Here is a 15,689-nt window from a genome sequence, read left to right as displayed (position 1 = left end):
CGTCCGTGAGGGCGAGGTTTGGCACGGGGCCCTGGCAAAGCCACGGCGCGCTGTCGCATGGCGTGGATCGCAGCAGCCTCTCAGCACACTGAGCTCGGGGCAGGCCGGCAGCGCTCCCCGAACAGCCCCACACAAGGGCTCCATCCTCCCAGTGCAAGGGGATCCCTCGGCCTCCTCCCCTTGAGAGCCCACTGCTCAGTCACACCCTGTGGCCGGTGCGGTCATGACACGGGAAAGGTGTTGGTCTGTGCCTGGAAACCAGCTGAAGGGCTCCTCTGGGCCCGTAAAAAGTCCTGGAGGAGACCTGCAGGACTGTGGGTCACCTTACGTGGGAAAAAAAGTGAATGTCTCTAATAATCACAGAATCAATTAAATTGGAGTCCAGCCTATGACTGAATTGTACACTAGGCCAAGGCACTGAGTGCCACACCCAGCCCTTCCTTAAACACCTTCAGGGACATTGACTCCGCCACACCCCCGGGGCAGTCTATTCCAATGTCTAATCACCCCTCTGTGAAGAAATTCTTCCTAATGTCCAACCTAAACCTTCCCTGGCACAGTTTAGGACTATCCTCTCATCCTATCCCTTGTTGCTGGGGACAAGAACCCAATTCCCCACCTGGCTACAACCTCCTTTCAGGTCCCCCCTGTTTCTCCTTTTCTCCAGGCTGAACACCTCCAGCTCCCTCAGCCACTCATTATAGGACGACCCAATGCCACCCAACCGTGTAAACCCTCAATAACTAGTAAAAGCACTGGAAGTGAATTGAATATGAAGTAATCACAAACAAACTTCTGTTAAGACCTAACAATCAATGCTATGGAAGGCTAGAAGACTAGGAAAAACAGACCTTCCAAAGGTCAGAGGACTAAGCTGGAAATCTGTTTTCTGTGTTTCTGTTTTTGTGGCCATTACCACAAAGAATAAATAAACTATATGGCAAGTTCATAGCAATCCTGAAAGTTGCAAAAGTAATGAAAAAAGAGACATTTTGAAAGAGAGAAAACTGAGTTAGTGAGGACGGATTGCAAAGACAGGTTTTACAGAACGCAAAAATTATTTATGTAGTACAATGGATGGATGAGAGAACAGGGGAGGAAGGGTTATATGTAAGAACAAACAAGCAAATGATACATGATTCAAACAATAAGGAGAATTCACAGAGTATCACAGAATCAGATTCAGTTGTATGCAACCACCTGTAGCAAGCACAATCTTGCCGCTTCTGAATGTGTCAAATTCTTTAATCACATGTCCCAAAAGTCTACATTTTTTTATAGCCCTGGCTCCTAGAATGAGGTTGCTGGGTGAGGCAGTTTTCATGACTGAAAAGAATTGGTAATGAGTAAGACACAGCTTGTGTCTAGGATAAGCAGTGGGCTTTGAGAGTCCTTCCAGTAGATTTTTGTGGGGTTTTTGCAAAGCTAACACGGATGGGCTAGATCCTTGAAAAGTAATTATGAAATGAATGATCAGTTAATGCATTTTTTAATAAGAAGTCATAATTAATGTTCATACACCTGGGACTGTTCTGTAAGTCATAGTTAACTACTGATAAACTTCTTTATAGTGCACTTTTACAATTATTTGTATAAAAGGGGAAAAATCAAAAGGAAACTTCATACAAGCCAAATCCATATTTAAAATCAAATAATATTTTAATTTCATTTTATAAAAATAGAAAGTATCTAATTGAGACTAATGCTGTATACATTTTTAATATATCTGTGGTCTCTAGAGTACTGTAAAGAGTGTACTAATGTGGTAAGGTCAAGTCCAGTGAAGTTAGGAAATGCCAGGATTAAGCACAGCCTAAATTAATTAGTTTAATGCCATCTTGCAGATCCATTGTGAGATCATCTCTAAGATGATCATAGGTTATGATGGTCAAGCCGTGCATCAGTCATAGCCATGGGATCTGAGCCTTTTTCTCTAGGATCAGAAGGAAGTACGCTCTAATGGCTGAAGACAATTGTTCTGTTCTTTTTGTCATGTTTGATTGATTCTGCTCATCCCCTCCCAATGGGACGGCCCTAATTTTTCCCAGTCCCAGAAGTTTGTCCTGCTCTCATTTTTCTCAGATTCCAATTTCCAATCCTGAGCCCCAGGCTCAGTCTTTCTCCCCAGGTCTGCATGCTGTCCAAGTCACGGGCTCCTTTGGGAAGGAGGATCTCCTTTGCACACAATTCCAACCGTTTGCCCAACCACTTCCAGTTTTCCCCACCCGACTCTTTATCCAGCCTGCTAAACCCCTCCCTAATGCCAGTGGCATTCAATGGCAGCTCTGTCCCTCCAGCTGCAGTGGGCCAGCCCGCAGCCAGCTGTGGTGAACACTGTGACCAGGTTCCCATTTTCATTCCCTGCCATCCCCTCTGTTACTGCATTGTGAAACTCCAGCAAGTGGATGTGTAGAATTAGATCAGCTCCTTGTTAACCTCAGGAGAGAAAGAGAGACAGTGAAGATGTTGCAAAGATTATTCACCGATGGACTAGAGAACCGGTTTCAGTCATGGAACATATTTCAGACAGGAAGGCTAAGAAATTCTGGATCCAACATGAGATAAATACATTAGGTCTCACAAAGAGGATTGTTAGTCAGAATTACACCCAATTTATTGGAAGGCCCTGGAGAGGAAATATGTTGCTACAAAGCTGTTTTATGCTGCATGGAGTTTTTTCCACATATAAATCCTGTGGCTGCCTGTCTGCTGTTCAGAACTCAGAGCCAAGAGGTCTGGAGAATGTTTGTTCCATTCAGTGTCCACCACTGCCTTACACAAGCTGCTGCACCTCACAGTGATTTCTAACTTCAGAAACGCCTCTTAAACATACACTTCTCCCTGTACACTCCAGCTCCTTGTCTTCTGTGTTTTCATCATAGGATCCTGATTGCAGTTTCCTTGTATAGAAACTTTTCCTCCTTTTTTGCCTCCATGTTCAATCCTGCCCAGCAAACTGGTTCATGTTCCTGCTCTTTGCATGCAACCAATGCCAGGCATTTCCATTCCATTTCCTTTCCAATTCCCAGATGGTTTCAGTTGCCTGGCTCACTTCTCACCTCACCAGAATTCTAGATTCTATTGATTCTTTTCAATTAGTTTCATTTTGCTTTTCTTTTTTTTTCCCACTCACCTTCTGTGTTTTCATCAGAAAAATTCTCCCAAAATTTTCAAGGGAAAGGAGAAAAGGAGCAACAAAATTAAACAGAAATAGTTACTGTGCCTGGAAGCAGCCATTACAAGCTTAGCCAAATTTCACCTACATAGCTCCAGGCCAAACAGCATGTGTTTAATTAAGGTCCATGTTAACACCCATAAGATCTGCAAGGGAATGGAGTTATGTTCCCTGGCAGAAGCTGAAATTCCTGTTTCCAGGCTGTGGGTTTCTGGAATTTCAGTGAAAGTGTAGAAAGGATCCTGTGACCTGCTTGTTTTTTCAGTCCCACTGGGAATCACCAAATGATTGGGGTTGGATGGGACATCTAAAAATCACTTAATCTAAACCCTAGTTTGTCTCAACTCAATTTGAAGCACTCACCCAGAAGGGAAGAGTTCATTTGGAACTGAAAAAGTCTTAAAGCAAAAATAAATTTTAAAAATTCTGGGCAAGCTTAGTAAAAAGAGGGCCCAGCTAAGCAGAAAGATTATGTGATCTGAGCAGTGGAAGCAGCAGCACCTGCCTCTGTTAATGTCTCTGTCCTTGCTTAGGAGTTAATCAAACCTCTTTTGCAAAAGGGGAAGTGTTGCAGAGCAGGCATTCATATGGGATTTCTTTATTGTGTGTGCATGAGGGAAAAGTTTTTTTGAAAAATCACTAATTTGCAGCTGTGAGATTAAAGAATTATGTGCCTGTAAATGCTTCAAAACAGGGACCAGTCCATGAAAGTGGATTTATTTGAGTCAGAAACATTTCTTTTTGGTCCATTGATACATGAACAGATATAGAGTTTTTATTTTTTCCACAACACCTCTCCTATCCCATTTTTCTGTGCCTGGCATGGATGTGGCCTTAGAACAAAGCTGGGCCGTGCATTAAAACAGTTGAGTTCAGGATACATTCCTAGGTTTTGCAGGATTTAGAAGGTTTACAGTGAATGAGCAAAACAACTGCCGGAAAACATATTTTTATGGAAAATGCAAGTGAACATTTACTTTTAAACTAAATTAAGCTCTCTCTGCTACAGACTTCTGAGGAATTTTACATGGATGTGTTCATTTTCTAGATGAATTAGGATGTGGTTGGAGGTACAGAGCATTCACAGCTGCAACTAGTATAAACAAAGGGGATGCTTTGAGCATAATATGGTCCTTTGAATGCAAATATCCTGGAGATTGAGGAATTATGTCTTGAATTATGTACTCAAAGTTAGCATCTGTGACTTTTGCCTGTAGAAAAGGGGGATAATCCCACCTCCACCATTCACAGGAATGCTAATTAAAAACTGCCCAGGCTGTTTGTCCATTTGAAACCAACAGTGTCTCCAAAACAGATCTTTATTATTTCATTTTGTAAGTCTGCAGAAAAATGTTTTCTTTTTCCTAAAAGGAAAGGAGAGTTCTGTGGTGGAAAGAGTTTATTGAAAAGAAGAGCTACAGAACTGCACATGCTCCCAGTTCTGCACAGGGATTAACCACATGTTCCTGAGATACTGGGTGTGCTATCTTCATCTGCTCCCCTGGCAGAACCTCGATAGTCCAGGAATTCTTTGCTTCCCAAGAAGTGCCTAGGAATTGCTTGGTGTCCTTGTCCTTCCATCACAGCCCTAAGAGCCCTTGGATGCTGCAGGTCTCCATTAAAATATTACTCTTACACTGTATTTTCCTGCTGCGGCACTATGGATTTTTGCTAGGGTTTTCACTTCCATGAAAGTAGTTTTCCAGCTGTTTTTAAAAATCTTTCTGAGGTCCTACCTATTCATATTTCTGAGTTCTTATGTGATCACATTTTCTTCTCCCAGAATTTGGTTTGTTTGTCCACTGGCTCAGCTGCAGAATCCTTAATGGCTCACAGCTCTGGTCTCTGTGTTACAGGTGATTCCCTGGCACCTCCCAAGCATGAATCTCAGACTTCTGTACCCCTACAACCACAGTGCATGGGTCAGAAATATTTAAGTTAAATAGGTTTTAAAAATATAACAGCCTGACTTGCTTGGGATTTTGATCCAGTTAATCATCCTAAGTATGGTTTAGATAGTAATGAGTTCCATGTTTTTTACTGCACAACCAATAATCTGACTCCTCCAGAGAAGCTAATGGATTTTTATTATTCCCAGGGAAATGTTAATGACAGATTTATTTCCTTCTTATTGCCACCTAAACACCTTTGATCTCAGGCTTTTCAGGTGGACCAGTGAAAAATGTTTTCACTTGTGTTTCCCTTTGAATCCTACTGTGTCACTGATGCCTTCTGGGACTCGATTAAGCTTAATTTAAAAGTCTGATTTCAGACCATTGCAGATTATCTCTGCAATTTGGTAGCTTTCTCTGCAGCATTACCCAATAAGTTGAGAGGATAGGAAAAAATAGGCCCCACGTTCTGATTTTTTTTCTCATTAGGAAGAAAGGATGAATGGTAGACAATTGACATTCCTGAAATCTCTCTGTGACCTGAATTCAGGACTCAATTTCTGTGGCTCCATTTTTTCCTGCTTGAAGTTCTGAGCAATTTAATATGCAAAATGTTGTGCATCTGTATGTAATTGAATAAAAAGAGGGGCAAAATTTGGCATCTTCACAAAGTGCTATTGTGAAATTCAGTCAGGAGGGAAAAAACCATCCAAAATTATTAGTGAACAAAGCTTGGAAAAATTTTTATTATCAGTTAACTTATTTCATTCATCTGTGTTCCTGTAAATACTTAAATTTTACGTGAAATAACATGGTGTTTGAATGGGGAAAATGTTGACAAAAGTTTAGCATGAATGGTAAATAGAAATGATAGGGGAAAATCACAAAGCAGAGACCCAAAACATCTCTCTGGTACTTTTATAAAACAGAGAAGGGTTTTCTAATATGTGCATGCATATGTGTAGTTTTATTTTGGCCATTTTATCACAATATAAAACAACACATGAATGCAAATAAACCCGTTCAAGATTTATAGAATAGGTCCTGTCTTTCTTGAAGGCTTCCAATGATTCCTTGCAGAATTCAAAGTACAAAAACCAATTTTGATAATAGTCCTTAATTTTTCTAGTTTTTAATAAAATCCAGGCTCTTCATTCATTTATATTCTAAAAAGATCTTATCCTGCAACCGTTATTTTCTTAGACTCACCAGCAAACAAATTGCTCCTAAATCTATCAGTATACTTATAAAAAAAGCCATCGATTTTTATGAGAAATAAAAATATCGTTGAAAATTTTTAACAAGGCTGAAACCATCCCAACAATTTCATAAGGCTCTCAAAAAGCACCATGTCTTTGTCCAGGGAGTCTGACAAGTTGGGTCTTAATATTTTTTATACTATCAAAATTAATTCAATATTGGCCATTGATTTAAGCCCCTGCCTCATCTAACTCCCATTTTCATTTACTCTCAGTCTTTATAACAAAGGAAGCTCCCTCCTAAAATGCCTGCATAGAAACTAATCTGGTTTTCTCTTACCTTATTAAGTTTTGCCACAAGAAGGAAGCTTTCACTTGAAGCAACTTGATTAAGTAAAATCTAAGTATGCTTCATAGTTTTTGATTAAGTACTTGGCATTTTTTATGTTTGCTATGTTGATGTAAGTGCAGTCGTTCACATGAATGTCAGAGCATGGAACCACAGGGAGTATAAACTGCAGCTGAACCTGAAAATTAATTTTTTTATTCAGGACCCTTATTAGCCATCTGCATAAGCCCATGTTTGACTCTGAGCAATTAACGAATCCCACCGACTTAATTAAGGCAATATGCAAGTTTCATTTTTATTAAAGATTAGTATTGAAAAGCATGAAAGTTTTTGCCTTTGCTGTTTTTCCTGTTCACAAGAGTCATGATCTTAGTGGGATAGTTCATCTTCTCAAAGAAAAGTAGCAAGTGCTTCCTTGAGATAAAAAATCTAGACAGCTTTCCAGGACAGTATTAGGATGCCAAGGAAAAAGTTACATGAAATAACTTTACTTATAGCGTTTATGAATAATTCTTTATTCTTGGTATTATTCCTTCATCTAATTCAGATACATATGTATTATTCTGTTTTAAAGGTTATGAATACTGGTCAATTCAGACATCCCGTTTTTTAAAAAAATACATAAATAAAATAAAACCTTAGTGTTTCTGCAGCCCTTAGAGCATACAGACATGGAGTTTAAAAAAAAAGTAATGAATACTGTTGTCAAAAGCATACTGTTCTCATACCTTCTAGAGCCAGTGGAATACCAGGAACATTTTCTAGTAAAAAAAAATCAGAACCATCTCCGAAGCCTGACAGGATATAGAAGAATAATTAAATTTTCCTGGTTTTCAGTGGGCTGCACACTAGATAAAAACCCTGTGAAATAATGAGAGCCTTCAGCCTCCAGACAAGCTAACAGCAGCAGAGTGTCTTCAGATCCCCAGAAGAGCAGTCTTGCACCATCACTGCTGATAACAAAACAAAGAGCCAGGAGTGAGCTTGGGAAAACTGTAAAAACCACATCAAAGCACAAATCTTACAGTAAGGCTGAAAGGTAGCATGGACACATCTTCATGTTTCAATGATAAATAAATATCATTATGTATTCATTTCACAGAATAAAACACCCTGGATTGACTCAAGAGTCAATAGCATGATGATACACAGGATTGTTAATAAAAACTGGAAAAATAATTCCCCTGTGTGACTGGTGAGTGGATCAGAGCTCAGATGCAGAACCAGGAGCCATTCTATCTTAACATCCTCCAAGACCCCTGGGGTAGGTAGGACCCCAGGTAGCCCTAGACCCAGCAGACAGCACCACAGCTAAAATCTCCACTTTCAGAAACGCTGAACCACCTAGAGCTCCCTCTGACATCAATGGGAACCAGAAAGGTCCAGCCACTCTGAAAACCAAACCAAAAGCCCCATGGTCTGTAAGTTTTTGTTCGCAGGTTTATGTTGAAGTACATAAGTAATCCTGCAAGACATCACCCAGCCTTCATTGAAGGCATTGGGAATTTTGCTGGGGGCTTCTCACCAGTCAATATTTTGTTCCCTCTGTACTTAGGTATTCAGTGGAGACCTAAATTTGACTTCTGTGCTCACAAAAAAGCCCCAAACCAAAGCAAACAAGCAAACAAACAAAACAAAAACAAAACAACAACAGCAAAAAAACCCTCACTGAATATTTGGATGTATTTTATGAGAAAGATCTTAAATTAAAAACGTCCCCATTGCCCTTTACTTTGCCATGATGCCTACACCTGATGCTGCTGTTAGTTTCACATTTCCAAAGGTTTACCAGTTTCAGGTTTGCATGTTGAAAGTTTGCTCCTGTTGAAAGTTTCTTTTGCTGTGCAGTTCAAGTTTCTTGTACCCTTACAAAAAAGTCCCCCAAGCAGTGCCTGACTGCAGTTAGGTGGATGCTTCTGCTCTCTGCAGGGAAACATACAGTAAAAACTCAGAGGATCTTGAAAATCCATTGGAAACTGCATTACTTACCCTGATTTTATAAAGATATTCAGGTGTGATGGCCATACAAAGTGCCAATATAATTTAGAACTGTTCTTTTGGTAGTTATTATTTGTCTCCTTCAGTGGATCACAAGCTGAGTCTCAGACTCTCTTCCTGAAGAGCTGTGGGGTTTTTTAAATGACACAGGGGATCCACAGACCTGGAACATCCCCAGGAATGGAATGGCTCTAGACAAGGCAGTACAACACTGCTCAGCTCCTCTTCTGCCCTTGGTTTTATATGGTGGGATGTAGCAGAGAAAACTCAATATACCAAACCCCAACAACTATGAATGACCTTAGGGTGGAACCTAAATTAGTTGCCTAAATTTCCAATGCAACTTAAAGAAAATATTTTTATGAAACTTCTGTCCCTCCAGCCTCGCAGCAAATGACCCTTCTCACAGCCAAATAATTTTGTGATTATTTACACTGAAATTATATATACAGGCTTCAAGTAGAAAAATTATAGCAATTTATTTGGCTGCAAAACATTTCTAATTTTTTTTTTTCATGTTTAGCTGATGTTACTCTTGCTATTAGGAACTCATTCAAGGCAGCAGGTGCTGTTGAATAGAACTTCACATGGGAACTTCCCTTGAAAACTGGCATCAAGGATAAAAAAAATTGTCAAGTAGCAGACTGAATTTTAGCAAATTGACTAGATTCTTTCTCTGCCTTCCAAACAGCCTGCCCCTCCAAATATACAGTGGAAGAAGAAGTTGCTGTACTTTTACACCACAATCATCAGGAGAGGAACATGTGCTTCACTCTGTGTGTGTAGGAACAGGGGGTGTTTACATTTTGTAGATTGAGAAGAAATGGGAGTATTTCTAAGTAGATGCATTTTATGTGATTAGTATGCTGCCAGTCCAGCAAAGCACAGGCTTAAGTGCACAAGAAATTAATTTACTCCCATTTAATTTAGCACCATTATGTGATTTTTTTTTTAGTTTCCTTAGGCTTTTAAAATTATACTGATTAGTTAATCAGTGGTTTGTTAGACTCATGTTAATTGTTAATTGTTGTGTTAGACTCATGTTAATTGTTGTACTGTAAGTGCAGCAGTCAGACAGAGCTCAGTTAATTTTATCCAGTACCTTTTATGGGAATCTCATGGTTGTTTGGAAGTTTCCCATCCTAGGAGAGAACATCTGTGATGATGGATAACATTCTGATGAAGGAGGGAAGTTAAACTATGTTTTTTAATCATCTGTTGATTAGTTTCATCCTGTTTCCTTTTTTTATCCATCCTCCAAATATTCCATGGTCCTTAGGGGTTATAAGACCTGTGTCCAACACTTCTTCATTGATCCTGCTTCTTTCTCATAGCCCCAGGCTACCTGCTTCCCTTCTCCATCAGACAATTACCCATGATGAAATGTGCAGCATGAAGTGCTGGGAAGGAAAGGATGTCTTGAACTCATTATTTGGAGTGATGCAAAACAATGAACTGTTTGTGATGCTGTTGGAATAACATATGAAATAAATCAAGTGGAATCGACTTTGCAGTTTTGCATATGATAATGGAGAGTCGTAAAGCAATGCTTTAAAAAAATTATGAAGGTGATTGAAATTATTATACATTTGGGTTCTACCTCATACATTAATAAGAGAGTTGTGGCAGTGATTTCTAAATAGATAATAGAGAACAGTGAACTCATACACATGCTGTAAAACTGTGATTTGAAAATTTGCCACTTCATTGCATAGTCATGAGGCTTGTTACTTGTACATCTAATTTCCTTTGAATCCTTTTGGCCCAGTGAATGTTTATAATTATTAAATGAATGTACTAAAGACTGAAGAATTTGTTATTTTTGATGCTATCTAGACACTAAGGCAGGTAGAAGTAATGATGAATGTGTGGCGTTTTTAAAAGACAAATGTATTTATTCTGTGGGACATAAGTTTTCAACTGACTTGAAAATTTAAATGAATTTATGTTTTACAAGGGATGACAGAAAGTGCTGAAAACAGAAATATCATTTTCCTTAGTGTTTCTCAGTGGTTGTTCACAACAACTGCTGTACTTATAAGGGCTATGGCTGAAAACAACCAGTACTCAGCTAATATCCACTATTAATTTGTATGTTGGTTTTGTTTGTCTGGCTTTGGTGTGGTTTTTTGATTTGGTTTAGTTTTTTGTTTGCGTTTTTTATTTTAAAAAATGAACAAGGTTTTAGAAAACCTGAAGTGAAAAAAAAATTGTAATTAGGTGGAAATTCCGAGGGGAAGATACAGCTTTATAAAGTCAGCAAGGAGCCTGGGTAAACTCCCATCTCATGCACATACACATATAACTTACACTATTGCTACACTATAAATGAGAGAAAAGACTGAAACAAAAAGATGCAGTTTTCACTTCTTTTGTTGAGACAAAAGCAGACCTGACAGCATAATTTTTGTACTGTCTTCTCACTAGGTTTAGCCAATAATTTGACAGTAACTGGCCAAACTCCTCTAAACAAGGAGACAGGCAATAATTTACCCAGTTTAAAATACCATTTCCATACTCATTATAGAGCACAGAGCTGTGAGAGCACCCATCCTGGGTAATGGAGTGGGTTCATTCCCCTGCAGCCACAGGCAGGCAGAAAGCATAATCCCTTATACAAACACTGCCTTTTTACTTTGGCCAGCTCATAGGTACATAATCTCCACATCAGAAAATCAGGAGAAATCCACCTCATGGTTCACAGCTCACAGACATTGCTGCTTTTAACTAATTCAAGAGATGTAGGAAGTAGTAAAGCACTAATGTGAAAGGAGAAGGCATGACTTTCCCGACATTCTTGTGCTAGAAAATCAAAATCAAATCTCGCTATATACCCCAGCACCAGAATCACCTTCCAAACCGCACGGCAAAAATTTCACCTCCAAAACTTCTCCCTAGCCCCTCAAAGCCTGCAAAGCTCTGCATTACATTTTCCTGAATGGATATTAAATCAGTCCCATTTGGTTTCATCTTCCTTTCTGTGCAGCCTGCAGGTCAGGCTGGCTGTGAGGGATGCCCGCAGGTCCCCGCGGGTGGACGTGTCGCTCGAGGGATGAAGCCAGAGCTGTCCCCGCGCTGCCATGGGCACATGGGCACAGAGGCACGGACAATAGCCCGGGGTTAGCCTGTGTCAAGCAGCAGAGGTGCTGCAGAGGGCCGCTCCGCACTCGCTGGCGCGGGGGATAAGGTGCCTGCCCAGCGAGCAGCCCGTCTGTCTGCCGCGGAAAGCTGCGGACACACAGCCGGGCAGGCTCCTGCCTCCCGGCTGCCGACAGGGGCATTCCAGAAGCACAGGAGACAACAGATGGTTGCTGTGTGCGAGCACGACTGAAAAGCTGGTCAGGTCCTGATGCTTCTCAGCTCTCCTCCTATTCGGTATTCCCACACTATCTCCATATTCTCCCGGACCCTTCCTAAAAGGCACATTCTTCACCTGCAATAGGGGCATGCATTATACTCCCGTTTACATTCAGGAAAAAAACCCCATCTTTTCCTTCATTTAGAAAACATACTCTTCTCTGTTTCTTTTTAAGTATGCTTGCTTAGTCTTCCTATGAAATCCATGTGGATTCTCTCTTCCCACTTTCCACGTGATCTTTGTCTCAAACATTCAGCTAGTGCCAGGACTATCATCTACCCCCAGAGTTGCAAAGTCAGCAAACCCAGGATGATTAGTTATCACTCAGCCTTCAAAAGTGTGTCCAACAGGCTAGACAGAAATGACAGAAACATTAAAAGGGACAAAGCTGAGAGCAAGGGAGAAAAGGGGGGTGGGGGTGACGGAGGGCAGGATCAGACTAAGCAGGTGATGTTGCTTAGGAGAGTTAGTACACAACATGGTTAGATTTTACTCAGGTTTTTCTTTTTAGAGTGCCTTGACCCCTGTTCACAACTATTCTGGAAGCTCTGTAACTTTAGAAGATGAAAATAGCAGAAAGAAAAAAAAAAGAGTAAACAGGTTCCTATTTTCCTGCTTTATTTCAGTGAGACATAAAGGGCCACAATAGATTTGATGCCCCTTCAGGATATGGGATAACTGCAAGAGTGTCTATGCCACAGCAGCTTCAAGAACAATGCCTACCTTGTTTCCTCCCCTAGCATTTCTGTCCCTATGGCTGTCTCAGCAGGAGGCTATGGACTGGCTGTGTGCCACTGCTGTGCCCCAGGCACGTTGCTTTGTGCACACAAGGAGCATCTCTCTGCAGGTGCAGCCTGCCGTACTGACACACGTGGCACTGCAGCCATCCTGCCCAGCACTGCAACCCCTGCTAGGCCCCCCAGCAGGGTTCCTTGGCACAGAGTCCCCTGAGCCCCAGGGAAATGTCTGCCCTGGGAGGTGGTAGAGTCACCATCCCTGGATGTGTTTTAAAAAATACTGGATGGGGCACTCAGTGCCATGGTTTAATTGAGGCATTAGGAAATGGGTTGGACTCGATCATCTTGAAGGTCTCTTCCGACCTAGTGATTGTGTGAAAGGGTGGAATTATGGGCATTGTAGTAAATCAGACATAAAGAGGGTGCATTCACTGTTAATAATTTACGTAGATCTAATTAGGACCTCAGGAACTCTCCCTGTGCCAGGGAGACTTGTGCTCCACCATTACCAGGTGACAGCCTTTCTGTAAAGGCTGTGGTTTGCTCTCCAATTCCTCACAAGGAAATGCCTTGCCATGAAAGCGAGGAGCCATTAGTCACTGACCTGTGATGCTTCACCTGGATTCAAACCACTGGATTTTCCCAATTCCTTTGTGAGGTTTCTCAGGTAGGTGGAAGACCTCCTCCCACTAGATCAGAACTCTGCCGCAGCACCAGACTGCTGTGGAATGCAGTGGCCTAATTAAGGCAATGTTAATGAGCAGGAGGAGCACATGGATGTGAAATCTGGTTGGAGTGGAACAGAAACTGTTGATTCTGGTTATGTAGTGTCTGGGAATCAGCTGTAAATTTCCCAGCCATTTAATTTGCCCCCCCGTTCTCAGATGAAAGAACAGTACTTTTTGACTGTGATTGGTGATTGCAGTGGCCTGCATCTTTGAGCAGGATTTGGCCCAGTGCTCTGCGAGTTATAGATGCCATGTGTGCCTCCTGCATGTCCTGCACTTCCATTTCTTAAAGAAAAAAGTCACAGAAGGCATGCCAGCAGTTATGGGGCAACGTGGAATGCCAGAGCCTCTCAATGCAGCATCAAAGCCCACTTACTGGTTTGTGACCAGATGTGTGCTCTCCCTAAAGCAGAGTTAAAAAAAGCCTGTAGGTGGATATAAGATCTATTTCTCTCACAGTAACAGGTGATGGGGAAGAGGTCACAGTCCTTGGTTATCTCATTTCAGGCAGAAGGGGAGCTCAGAGATCATCACTTGGAGGCAAACACCCAGGATCCAGCTCCTTGATCAGGCAGAGCCATCGGAAGCAGTTACTGCCTAGATGTCAGAAGGTGAAACACTTACTAGATTAAAATTCCTGGGAACAGACCTGGCAGCAGGGAAGCATCTCCAGCCCAGCTTCTTAGAAAATCGCCTGCCATGTGTCCCAGCCTGCAGCAGTGCTGGGCCTGTGCCCTACTTTGCTGTGGAGGTCAGCCAAGTGGAGAGCTGCTCTCAGAACCTCGCAGGGCAGACACATCCTCAGAACAGCCGCTCCCAGGCCAGGATCACCGTGAGTGTGGCTGTGGCTCTCACATGATCACACTGGTTCCAGCAGCAACAAGAGCACACAGACATTTGCATCATCCACCAAGCTGCTTTCCCTGCTAAGGGATCCTGCGGGCAGCAGCTCCTTTGCACCTCTCTTATAGCCTCCAACTGCTTTTACCGGGCCAAATCTGGTGCCACCTGGCTTGGGTGAGACAATGACACTAATTTACTCAGGCTGACAACCACGAACTGATGTAAAAGCTTGTTTGTCCGCTTCGTTCTCTCTCTCTTTTTTTTTTTTTGTGTGTGTCCAATAAGTCTTTGCCGAGATGAAATTAAGGCAATTAAAGCGCCAGTTTCCTGCGCCTGTGAGCAAGGAGGAGCAGCGATTAGGTCTGTGCTCGGTTTTTGCGGCGGGAGAGCGGGACCGGCCGTGCCGGTGCGGAGAGCCGAGCGCTGCCGGCGATGCCTGCGGCAACCGCGGCAGCTCCCAGCTCGATCCCGGGGCTCCGCCGGGACTGCAGCGGGAAAGGAACCTGGGAGTGCAGGTGGGCACGGCAGGGATGCCGTACCCGCAGCCGGGAATGCCCGGGACGCTGGGACTGCAGCTGGGCACGGCAGGGATGCCGTACCCGCAGCCGGGAATGCCCGGGACGCTGGGACTGCAGCTGGGCACGGCAGGGATGCCGTACCCGCAGCGGGGACCGCTGTCGCCCAGCTCCGGGCCGGGCCGGGCCGGCGCCACCTGGCGGCTCCCGGGAGGGCCGGGCCGCGCCCCGTCCGCGGCACGAAGCGGTCCCGATGGCTCCCGCGGGGCCGTCGGGGACTGAGGCTTTCCAACCTCCTCATAAACGCCCGTGATCTCCCTGGTATTGTCAGGCCGCGCTGTAGAGGTCGGCAGTGAGAGCCATCCGTGCCACCCCCTTCTCTGCAGCCCTCGAAGTGCCCGATTCCCCCATTCCTTTCCAAGTCTCAGCTATGGCATGTTTTCCAGTCCATTTCCAGTGCTCTCCCATCCTCTGGCTTCTGTAGGGATGTGGGGCCAAGGCTGCAGTTGAGGCATGAAACCATGTCTGCGGTGATGAGACATCAGCAGTGAGGGCAAGGGCTGAGCAGGATCATGACCAGTCCCTTCCCAGACCCAGAACTGAGGGTTAGGACACCTGGGCAGTCTGTCCCTTTCCAGTCACTCTTCTGCTGGGCCAGAGGCAATGGCAAGGAATGTCCCACACTCCTGTGGTGATAACCTCTCTCTCAGATACAGCAGAAAGTATTTGTCAAATAAGTCTCATTAATAAACATAAAAGAGATACAAAACCTAAATTCATGATGATAGGTGGCGTGAAATGTTAGCATCACAATAATTTCAAGCACATTCAGGATTTGGAGTACACAAGGGTTCTGTGTACCTTTCTTTTCTCAGAATGTGTAACTTCTCTATAG

Source organism: Fringilla coelebs (assembly GCF_963513975.1).
Source record: "Fringilla coelebs genome assembly, chromosome: 5".
Lineage (NCBI taxonomy): Eukaryota > Metazoa > Chordata > Aves > Passeriformes > Fringillidae > Fringilla > Fringilla coelebs.
Note: the sequence above shows the minus strand (reverse complement) of the source record.